Genomic DNA, 11544 nt, shown 5'->3' with positions numbered 1-11544 from the left:
TGGCAATTTTTCAATTTCTTCATTTTTTCATTTCAAATTCAATTATTTATAGATTGCCATGAAATAAAAGGAAGAAATTCAATAATTTTTGAATGAAAAATTTCCAAATTGAAAAACTGGAGATTTTTGTTTTTTTTTTCAAAAATTGTTCCTAAATAGAACGGATCGGAGTCCCACTTTGATTTTTTAGTATGTTTTGTAAAAAGAGTCACTTTGAGTAAGAAAAAAAATTTCGAAGGTACAAAATCATACCAATAATCGACGAATTCACCCACATCCATTACGTGAAAAATATTTATTGATAGATTTTGCATCCGATTCTCTTCGGAATGATTCTACGCAAGGAAATTCCAAGATCAATGAGTCACGGAAAACTCTCAATATTCTTCTACAAGTTTCAATCTAAGGTACCTGCATTCTTTACCGATCGGATGATATGAGGACTCACGGAACATACGGGGACAGTGGCATTCTACGGTATGTTCACTATGAGGCTCATAGTATACATGGATCATAGTATACATGGGCGTAATGTATACTATGAATCCTATGAACACTGTGAAGCTCATTGACCCTATAAAAGCCTATAAAGTCTATGAACGGATTTCTTCTGATTCGCCAAAATATCTTTGACCCAGGAGACTGTTAATTGTGATGAGAATATCATTCGTCCATCAATGTTGATTTACGTACATTACGAGGAAGATCTTTACTGATAGATTTCGCACTTGTTTCTGATTCCAAGATGCTTATTCTTTACATTGGATTCTACGCAAGGAAATGTCAAGATCAATGAGTCAAGCAAAACTCTCGATATTCTTTCGCATGTTTTAATTCGAGGTACCGGCATCTTTTACCGATCGTATGATATGGGAACGCGCAGAACATACGACGGCATTGGTATTCTACGGTATGTTCATTATGGGGATACAGGAAACATATGGAGACATTGAGATTTAAACATTCATCTATACTATGAGAACTTCACTCTGGGGTGTAATACTACGAAGCCTATGAATCCCATGAAGCTTATTAACCTTATGAAACCTATGGAGTTTATGAACGTATTTCCTATGATACGTCCAAATATGTATGACTCAGGGGATTGTTGATTGTGATAAAAATATTATCCTTCAATCAATATTGATTTATATACATTGGGAGGAAGATCTTCATTGATAGATTTCACACCTGGTTCTGATCGGAATGATCATTCGATTCAAATGATCTAAGATTCTTCTTCTGTACATTGAACTCTACGCTTAGGGTATTCCAAAATGGGTGAATCAAGGAAAATCCTCAATATTCTTCCGCACGTTTCAACACCATAAAGTGAATTTCGTTCTCCCCACTCTATGCTCGCTCAATGCGTAGTGCAATATCCCCACTGTGTGGGGCTCACTACGTCCTGCTACACTTTTCACCTTAGAGAGTTAATTTGAAGTACCTGTATTTTTTGTAGATTGGATGATATGGGGACGCACGGAACGTATGGGGACATTGACATTTTACGGTATGTTCATTATGAGGACACAGGGAACAGATGGAGACATTTGGATTTAACCATTAGTCTACTATGAGGACATTTCTCCATAGGCCTAATGGATACTATGAACCCTATGAAACCTATGAGGTTTATCAACTCTATTGAGCCTATGACGTTTACGAATAAACTTCCTATGGGCTGTTCAAATTGATATGACTCGGGGGACTGTCAATTGCAATAGGAATATTATTCGTCAATCAATATTGATTTCCATACATTGGGAGGACGTTCTTCATGGATAGATTTTACACCTGATTTCGTCCGGAATGAATGTTCGATTCAAATAATTCAAGATTCCTCTTCTTCTCATGGGGCTCTACGTAAGGAAACTCCAAGATCAGCCAGTCAAGGAGACTTTCAATATTCTCCTGCACGTCGTAACCCTATGAGATGAATTTCATTCTCCCCACTCTATGCTCGTTTAACGTATAACGCAGCGTTTCCACTTTGGGGGGCTAACTAAGTCTTACTATATTTTTCACCTTAGAGAGTTCCTTCGAGGTATCTATTCCTGTTACCGATGGGATGATATAGAGACGCACTGGATATTCGGAGACATTGGAATTCTACGGTATGTTCATTATGAGGACTCAGGAAAGATATGGGGACATTGGGATTTCATCATTCGTCTACTATGAGGACATCACTCCATGGGTGTGATGTATACTATGAACCCTATGCAGCCTATGAGGCTTATCATCCTTCTTATTATCATCCAACTTATTATTATCTGTTCAAATACGTATGATTCCGAGGATTGTTGATTGTGACAGAAATATTATTCTCCAATCAGTATCGCACAGGGGGGTCAAGCTCTCGTGTTATTCTCGTGGATACGATTTCGCCAGAATCGACCACTTGGAGCGCTGTAGATGAATGGTGGGGGTTAGCAGAGGCCCTCCATGTTTGTTATGAAGATATTCAAATTTGAAATCTAACCAAACAGCCCGTATATATATTCCGCAAAGAATTACAATTAATTAATCAATTGTGTGTTGTAAATTGGATGATGCAAGTCGAAAGAGCATTATTAATATTTGCTGAACCACTGAAACACGGTATGTGAGCTGCATAATTAAAAAATAGTCAGACAATGCAATGAATTTACTTCAGAAGAAGCAATAATAATAAAAGTCTGCACTGCTTGTCATAAATTAGTTAATTAGACGAGCTCCTTCAGAATTTAGCAGATTAGCTTTCTTGATAATTCAACATATAAATTTTTCGTTTCAATTAGACTTCAATGTTATAATTTTTTGTCTTTTTAGTGTAGGACAATCATGCGCGTGTGTGTCATACCTGGATGCACAGCAAATGCAATACGTTTTTTTCGATTTCCAAATAAGGATGACAAACGTTTGCGCATTTGGTTGTCTTTGGCAGGGAACGAGGATTTATTAAAACTTGGAATTGATGAGATAGGAAGAAGAACAATTTGTCAAGTTCATTTCGAAGACAAATATTTCCTCCCCAAGAAATTGAGTACTAGTGCTATTCCAACAAGGTATTTGCCAGGTATGCGCCGTCGATTTTGTCGAAAATGTTGAAGTATTTTTTTTGTGAATAATATATCATGACTGTTATAATTTCATTCGCAGAAAGTATCGATGTATCTAGTCTCTTTTTTGAAGAAAAATCTCCCCCCACTGAACAAATTATCAACTTTGATCCGTAAGACTGGCCCACATCTGCGGAAGGTATGTGTTAGCTACCATGATCGCAAAAGATTGGGATACATTATCATCAGTACAATTATGAAAAACTTGGTGTGCCAGTTATCGCGATCTCCCCTTATCAACAACTGTTAATTTTTTTAGTTTCCGAAAAAGACAAAATCCCAGGAAGCACTTGATGCAGATGTGTTTTCAAAGAAGCTGCAAATTCCGAATGAATCCCCAACCAATGGAAGCAAAAATTGTGTGGGGATGATTTCGGAAAGCCTCAACATAATGAAGGAAATGCACATCCATCAGGTATTTTTTATTCATGTTTCTTCATCTCAAGAAATGATTTGTTGTATGGTTATACTTTTACTTTATAGCTGCTGTCAAGAGGAAATCCATAGAAGAGCAAGGACTCTCTGGACCAAGCAGGGGTAGACCTGATAAAAAACACAGAAAAATTAGAAAACGTGGCATATTACGCAAGGGAAGAGGTAAAATCAATGCTCATGGCCTCTATATTGAAAAAATCATAAATTCTCAGATGCTTCATATGAAAGCTTCTGCAGAGAAAAACAAATGTATTATGGAGGAGCCGACGATAAAAATTCGGTCTGCTTTACACTATTTTATGAGAAATGGAAGAGGCCCTGTGCGATTGACCATATCGAGCACAGGAAACAAAATTTTTTCGCGTGAATTTGGTGTACCTGCGTATATCACATTGAATTTTGTTTATGACATGAATATTGACTGGGTCTACTTCAGGCGGAATTCTTCCATTCTATAATTAATAGATAGAATTAAATAAAAATCCTGAGATGTACTCTTAGTTTAAATGATAAAAGTGATTTTTTTTCCTGGAGGTAATATTCCCATTCTCATTCCCCTTCCTTCCGATTCTTTATCAAAATTTTAGGTGATGAAGGATATTTTGCTTTTTGCAAATATAGTATGAGAGTTTCGGTAAGTTATTTTCTAGGTTGAAGAATTTTTTAATTAAGAAAAAGCAAATGTTTACTCAATTCTTTACATTTTAGTATAGGGAATAGAGGTACTTAAAACATTAAAAAGCAGATATAATTGAGTCCAAAAATTAATAGACTGGTGAGGCAATTGCAAATACTAATTTGACAAAACTGCCTGTGCAGTTACGGTAATTATGCGTTATCTTAGTTCTTGTAATTGACGAAGTAATGGTAAGGATATTTCAAATTTACGTAACGGTTGAAGTAATCTAATAAGCATGAGAAACAATAACACTGTATGTATTGAATGCTATGGGACTTGTGGGACTTGTATGCTTTCATGTCCCAGTTTATTGGTGCTTATCAATAAATAGTAGGTATATTAGTGACGTCATTACAACGTAAGAAAGGCAAAAACCTGGATTGAATGCAATTAATATTGATAGATTTGTTCGAAAAATTGAGGGAATTCCAGTTTTTTTAATGTATCGTAAAAGTCTCGGCCAATTTGTTCAATAAAAATTATTATCAAGTGACATTCTCTTCGAAAATTCGGTGAATTTTATCATTGAACTTTCACAATTTGAGGGATAAATGAATGAAAACTCTCAGTTTCGGTTTAATTATTCAGTAAAAAAATCATCGGATATCAGAAATTAACATATGAGTAACTCATGGTATATATTTTCTTACATTTTCAATTGATTGGAATTGAAATTCCACTTCATTAATTTTCAATCAATTGAAATGGATTTCACTCTAAAAAGGCCGATCTTAAATTCAGACTGCGGTCGTAAAAATTAGGACATTTCGATCTTAAAATAGAGACCGATCTTACGATTTCGGACATTTCGGTCTGATTTTAAGATCGGACTTCTTAGAGTGTCGCAACTCAACAATCATAGCTAAATTAAAATTCAGAATAATTTGGAAAATTCTCATTTTTCTCTTTAAAAACATGTGAAATTCCTGAATTTTTTCTTGCTGCAATCAAACTGGGTGTCTTTCCGTGCAATTGCTATTCATTTCTCATGGGATTCTCACTTTTTTCATCATCAAATCCTTTTTTGTCATTTGAACTCGAATAATTTCATTCTTATTATTGGCTTGGGAATGGTTCAATGATTTAGCCAATCTATACAATTTGTATAGAACTGCGCACAAGACAAGGCGAGACGAGATTTAATAATAATTCTTTTCAGTGATATATAATCATATAATAGTTTTTTAAATTGTTTGCCGTAAGAAGGACGGTGGCGACATACATTTATTATAAATATAAATGTAATAATAATGAAAATGCAGATAATAATGAGAATACCAATAATGAGTCAAAATATTCAGTGCAAGAATTATTTTAAAAATAATAATTCTTTTCAGTGATATATAATCATATAACAGTTCGCGAAGTCTCGTCTCGGTCTCGGGAGAAAACGAAAAAGTCCAGTTTCGCCTCGTTTTTTTTCGGGTTTGTATTAATTTTCGCTGGTCTCTTTTTTTCCAGCGGCCTCGTCTCGGTCTCGTGCGCAACTCTGAATTAGTACTTTCCTGTCGATTTTCGTACCATACTTGAAATTACTTCTTGATAATTTTCAGAACCACTTCGTGTTCTCGGTCGCACTAGAATGAAGGATTTGACGGAGTCTGAACGATCGGTCTTTGCCCAAGTTACCTCACTGAAGAGAGCGTTGGCTTATCAAAAGAAACTGAATGCATCTTTGATAAGCCAACTCTCGAAATTCAAGTCGTCTCTAGATGTAGAGTTGGAAGGAAAAATTTGAGAATTATCAGACGTTGCTCGAAATTTTATCCTCAGTAATTTGAGGAATGTCTCTCGGAATAAGTATGCGAGAAATTATAGTAGAGCCGATAAAATTTTTGCATTATCCATATGGAAAAGAAGCCCGAAAACCTACGAATTTCTGCAAAATGTGTTCTGCCTTCCAAGTGTGGAAATTCTACGCCAAGTGATACGCAAGATTCCCTTAGAACCTGGCGTGCATCCATTCGTTTTCCAAGCATTCTCCCACTCAATAGGATCTCTGAAGAGTGGATCGCGTGATTGTGTCATGATGATGGATGAGACTTCGCTGGAGGCATTTTTAAAATATAATTCGGGAAATGATAACATTACGGGATTTGTTGACAACGGATATCAACGAAAACCTGTAATTGCCGGTCATACACAAGTCTGGATTCTCAAAAGCGTCACGGGGGAATGGAAACAACCAGTTTCTTATTCGTTTAGCAGTGCTACTGCTGAAGCTGATGAGATTGTTCAGACATATGTAGCTATTGTACGAGAAGCCACAAAAGCCAACCTTAATATAATAGCTTCTGTATGCGATCAGGGATCCACAAATGTCAAGGCCATCTCCATTCTCCAAGAAAAAAGTCAAACCACAAAATTAAAACATAAATTTCAAACGACCGACCCCATCATTGTGATAGATGAGCAAATTATCGTTCCTTTATTTGACTCACCTCATCTCATCAAATGTTTACGCAATAATTTTCTAACAAAAGACGTATCCTTTGAAATAATTAACAGCAAAAATCAAGTAGACAAAAAAATAGCTAAATGGGAACATATCATAACAGCTTATGAAATCGATAAAAGTCGCGGTATACACAAGAAAATGCCTAAATTAAGTGACGAGCATGTTTATATAGAGAAAATGAAAAAAATGAAAGTTGATCTCAGTACGCAAGTGTTTAGTAACAATGTGTCATCTAATATGTTCCTCATGGCTCATATGGAGACTAAACATTTGACCAATGGTGCCACACTCCCCCTTGAAGCAACTGATACTGCCCATTTCCTTTCATTCGTAAATGATTTGTTTGACTCGGTGAATGGGGTAAAGTCAGCTAATTGGGCAATTTCAATAGCATCAACTGATGAAGAATGGAATAGATTCATAAGATTTCTGAGATCGATTGAGTTTATTCCAAGGAAGTCAGGGGATCGAAAGAAACCCATATGTCTAGTCAATTGGATTATTACAATTGAAGGTTTGAAGCACTTGAAGAAAATTTTGAGAGACTTAGGCTACGATTATTTTCTCCTGCGAGCTTTCAATCAAGACGCTCTTGAAAATTTCTTTGGGCAAATAAAACAAATAGGTTTCCGCAATAATAAGCCTACACCAACTACGTTCATTGGCCACTATAAAAGTCTGTTATTACAAAACTGCACCCAACACACGTCTAAATTCAATTGTGAAGTAGATGAGACTCCAAATTATATCGTAGATTTTGAATTTCTTTTGAATTGTGATAAAAACAATCTTGCAAGTGACACAAGTATCCCTTTTAATATTGCAAAATTTCCGTACATAATCAAGGTGGGAACAAAGTATTTTGGAATTAACACTCAGGATTTCGCTATGAAAATTGTAAAATTAGGCCATCCATGTTGTCAACAATTTATCCTTCGTCAAGTTGAGAATTCTACCCCTGGCATTACTCAAGACTTTCACAAACTCACTGATACTCTCTTAAAAATCATCCCTAGCTACATCTCTCAATACATTCATTTAAATAAATTCACTGTTGAAATCACTTCCAAAATTTTAGGCCAATTAGAATCTGTTAATTATGATTTCATCGTTTGTGAGCATCGGACTGAGCTCATCAACATTGTAATTCAAAATCTTATCAGGGACACCACTGTGCAGTACATCAAACAGATTGATAGGATATTATCAGGGAAAGAATGTATACCATTGGGTGAACAAGACACTTTAATGTTGCAAGCTCATAAGATCCACAACAATAACAGAGGTTCTAAGAGGGCGGGAAGGGAATTGAAGCTGTGATGAACCAAGTGATCTCATGTGATTTAATCATTTGTTATCGTTTATTTATCTATCATTTATTATTTGTTATCGTTTATTTATTTATCATTTATCATTTGTTATCGTTTGATTTATTAATTGTAAATTTTTGACATACTTCGAAAAAAATCCAATCTGATAACCAACAATTATTCATTCATTTTCATTCAATGTAGTTTTGTTTAATTTCAATTTTCTCTGTTTTGTTCCATACGAATTAATTAATTATCCGTTAATTTGTTTTTGAATTACCTGGTGCATGCATGAGCGACGCTATGCACATCATCTCCGTGGGCTTTTGTGTCTCCTCGTGCCATCCTGGTGGAGGAGGGGGCAGTAGCGGCATGCCGGTTGGTTTTTGTTTTTTCTAATCTCGAGTAACCCTGACGATTTTGGCATATTTTGCCTTTTCTCCGGAATCTCTTAGCACTTAATAATTCACTTATAATCAACTTTTCAACTGGAAACTCCTTTCTGCCGCAGGTAAGAATGCCAATAGTTCAGATAATTGTCATTAACAATAAAAATCAATAATGAAACAGCAGCGCATCATATCGAATTATTCTCAATTAGTTATTTCTTTCGCCAATTCTACTCAAAACAAAAAGTAATGTCTTCTCCTTTTATTTTTTCGGAATCCATAAAAATCCAGTGAATAAATTTGAAGAATCGTGTTTTTGGAAACCTTAATTTTTATTGAAAAAAAATGATGAAAAATTCAAAAAAGTAATTTTAATAAGAGCAGTATCACGCCAATTCCGAAGTCCCAAAAATTCGACGTCAAGGATTGCCTTGCTGATTTTTTTTGGGAAAGATAGGCATCAGACGAACATTTTCAAAACAAAACAAATAAGTCAAAATTATTAATAATTCCAGCACTAATGATTTTTTGAAAATTGAGTGTTTTTTTGTGATAATTTCTTTTTGCAAATTTTTATCAATATTCCAAGGCTCATAAGGGCAATCAAATTTCTTTTCGGCATACTTAGAGAACATAAAACATCCTTCAAAATGAAATGTGATTTTTTTTAATTCGCTTCAAAATTACGATAGTTATGAGGTAAAATGTTTTTTTTAATGCAATTTTTTTAAAAACATATTTTTTTTTCAAGTGAAATTTGAACCGAAAATTATCAATAAAATGACGAACATTTTGGCGCCGATAAAAGTCAGTCCTTCGCAGTCGTTCGGGAGATATGAATTTTTTGAATGGGCAAAGTGTGAAAAAAAACATCTTTTCAGAAAAAAATCAGCAAGAAAACCTCTGATATCGAATTATTGGGGCTTCGGATTTGACGTGAAATTGCTCATAAAAAATTTGCCATTAAAATAAATTTCACGCAAAAATCCGACCATATTGGTTTTTTCTATGCATCACTTTCATTCTTTTCATTTTAGACTTCAAGTGAAAAATGAGTTCACCTACAAGTTCGTCTGATGAGAGCGAGTATTGTTTCGGCACCCATCAACCAAACATCAATATTCCTCAAGCATGGGAGGAGGAGGAGGTAAAGGAAAAAGCCAGATGTGGAGATGATGCAGCTGGAGATTCATTCTCATGGCCGGAGGATCTCTACCCAGAGAATTAAGAAGGAATGCCAGTATCGTGGTGGGAAGATTTGGAGAGGAGAGACAAAGCAAGAGAAGCTATGAGGAGGGAAGAAGAAAGGAGGAGAGAGGAAGAAGAAAGAAAAAGAAAAGAAAATGGAATGAGGAAGGTGGAAATTGACGTGGCTACATCATCTCCACAGCCGTATTTTGAAGAGGGGAAAGAAGTGACAGAGGCTGAAGACGAAGAAGGTGAGGCTGAAGAAGAAGAAGATGAAGGAGCTGAAGAAGATGATTTTGATGAAGGAATTGCTGGAAAGAATTCAGCCTCATGGCCGGAGGATCTCTACCCAGAGAATCAAGAAGGAATGCCAGTATCGTGGTGGGAAGAGATGGAGAGGAGAGACAGAGAAAGAGAAGCTACGAGAAGGGAACAAGAACAGAAGAGAGAGGAAAAAAGAAAAAGAAAGGTCGAAATTGCTACATCATCTTCACAGCCGTATTTTAAAGATGAGAAAGAAGTGGCAGAGACTGAAGACGAAGAAAATGAACATTCACAGGAACCAATCGCAAAAAAAAGGAAGACGAATGATGGAAGTGAGACTGATTAAGTTAGATAGAATAGAATACTAATAGAGAGTTAAAAATGTTACAGCATTTTACGTATGAAAAATTTAAAAAAAAATCCAACGAATTCGTTGAACAATTTTATTGAACTTCCTATGAGTTTTTGGCTGACTCAAACACATTTGTAACAGAAAATTGTTTATAGAAAGTTTAATAGAAGTCGGTTTTTCTACGAAACTTTTTGTATTGAGATATTTTCTATAGAATTTCTTCAACTCAAATTTTTCGTGTTTTTTCATTCCATGCCTCTTTGCTTGTCATTGGAAAAATAGAAAAAACAAGTTGGAAAATTTGAGTCAAGGAAAGTCCATAGAAAATGTTTAAGGGCCGCCCTGCTGAGGGGTCACGTGACCAAATTGATTTTTCAAATTACAGCCAAAACAATTTTTTGATTTTAATGAAACCTAATTTCCGACACGCGAGAATCATAACTGCGTGTCGGAAATTAAGTTTCATCAAAATAAAAAAATTATTTTGGCTGTAATTTGCAAAATCAATTTGGTCACGTGACTCATTAGCAGGACGGCCCTTAAATAGAAAAAGTTTTATAGAAGAATCAGTTTCTATTGAATTTCTTACGCACTATTTTCTATTGAAAATGTCAATAGAAACGGTCACAAACTTATAAGAAGTTCAATAAAATGTCAATAGAAGGTTTTCACGAATCAGTCGTAGTTTTCTATAAGCTTTTTTCATATGTGTTTGCCGAATGAATGCTTAATTTTTGGATTTTCATCGATGTTATTCAACATCTACTGAATAACATCTTCATTTATAATTTAAATGAAACAACCAGAATCCACATTGTTAGAAAATCATCCCTAAAATTTAAAAAAAAAACAGTTTTGGAATTTCTTACAATCACTCTTTCATATTAAAATTCAAGTTTTTTTGTTACTAAAAATTCATTCTAAATCTGGAATATTCAACGAAATTATAATTTCAGGTGCCATATTATCATGAAAATTACCAAAAATTCTGGAAATTCAATTAATATTTTGCTTGAGTTATCAAGTGCAAGAAAAATTAAATGAAAACCATGTTCAATTTTCGCAACGAGTTTATAAATTCAAGACGTCTGCCGAAGCTTCAAGATTTCACTTGACTTTCAATGATAATTTGATAATTTTTTTTTTTAAATTTATTTAAGCATTTTAAACCATTTGGTTTGCTCTGCTAACAATTTGATAATTTAAAGCGAAAATTCCAACTTTCAAAATTTGAAATTGAAAATTGGAATTCCCTGAAAATTCAAGTGGAGTCATCCCTGAATTTCCAAGAAATTTTTAACAGTGTAAGTCAAAAACATGTCTGCCCTTCGTCCTCACTTTTTCCTTTTCCGAAATCCCTGATTT

At 34.8% G+C, this 11544-nt stretch overlaps 1 long non-coding RNA gene across 1 annotated transcript; it reads left to right on the top strand.

The window, feature by feature from the left end:
* Positions 1–2738: 2738 nt before the first annotated feature.
* LOC107040400 lies at positions 2739–3969 on the top strand. Its single transcript, XR_001461010.1, has 4 exons — positions 2739–3061; positions 3145–3243; positions 3364–3519; positions 3588–3969. It is a non-coding gene; the product is annotated as an uncharacterized LOC107040400 (long non-coding RNA).
* The last annotated feature ends 7575 nt before the right edge of the window (positions 3970–11544 follow it).

This window comes from Diachasma alloeum, unplaced genomic scaffold (genome assembly GCF_001412515.2).
Source record: "Diachasma alloeum isolate Michigan unplaced genomic scaffold, Dall2.0 Dall_scaffold_00331, whole genome shotgun sequence".
Lineage (NCBI taxonomy): Eukaryota > Metazoa > Arthropoda > Insecta > Hymenoptera > Braconidae > Diachasma > Diachasma alloeum.
Note: the sequence above shows the minus strand (reverse complement) of the source record. Positions and strands in the feature narration are given on the sequence as shown.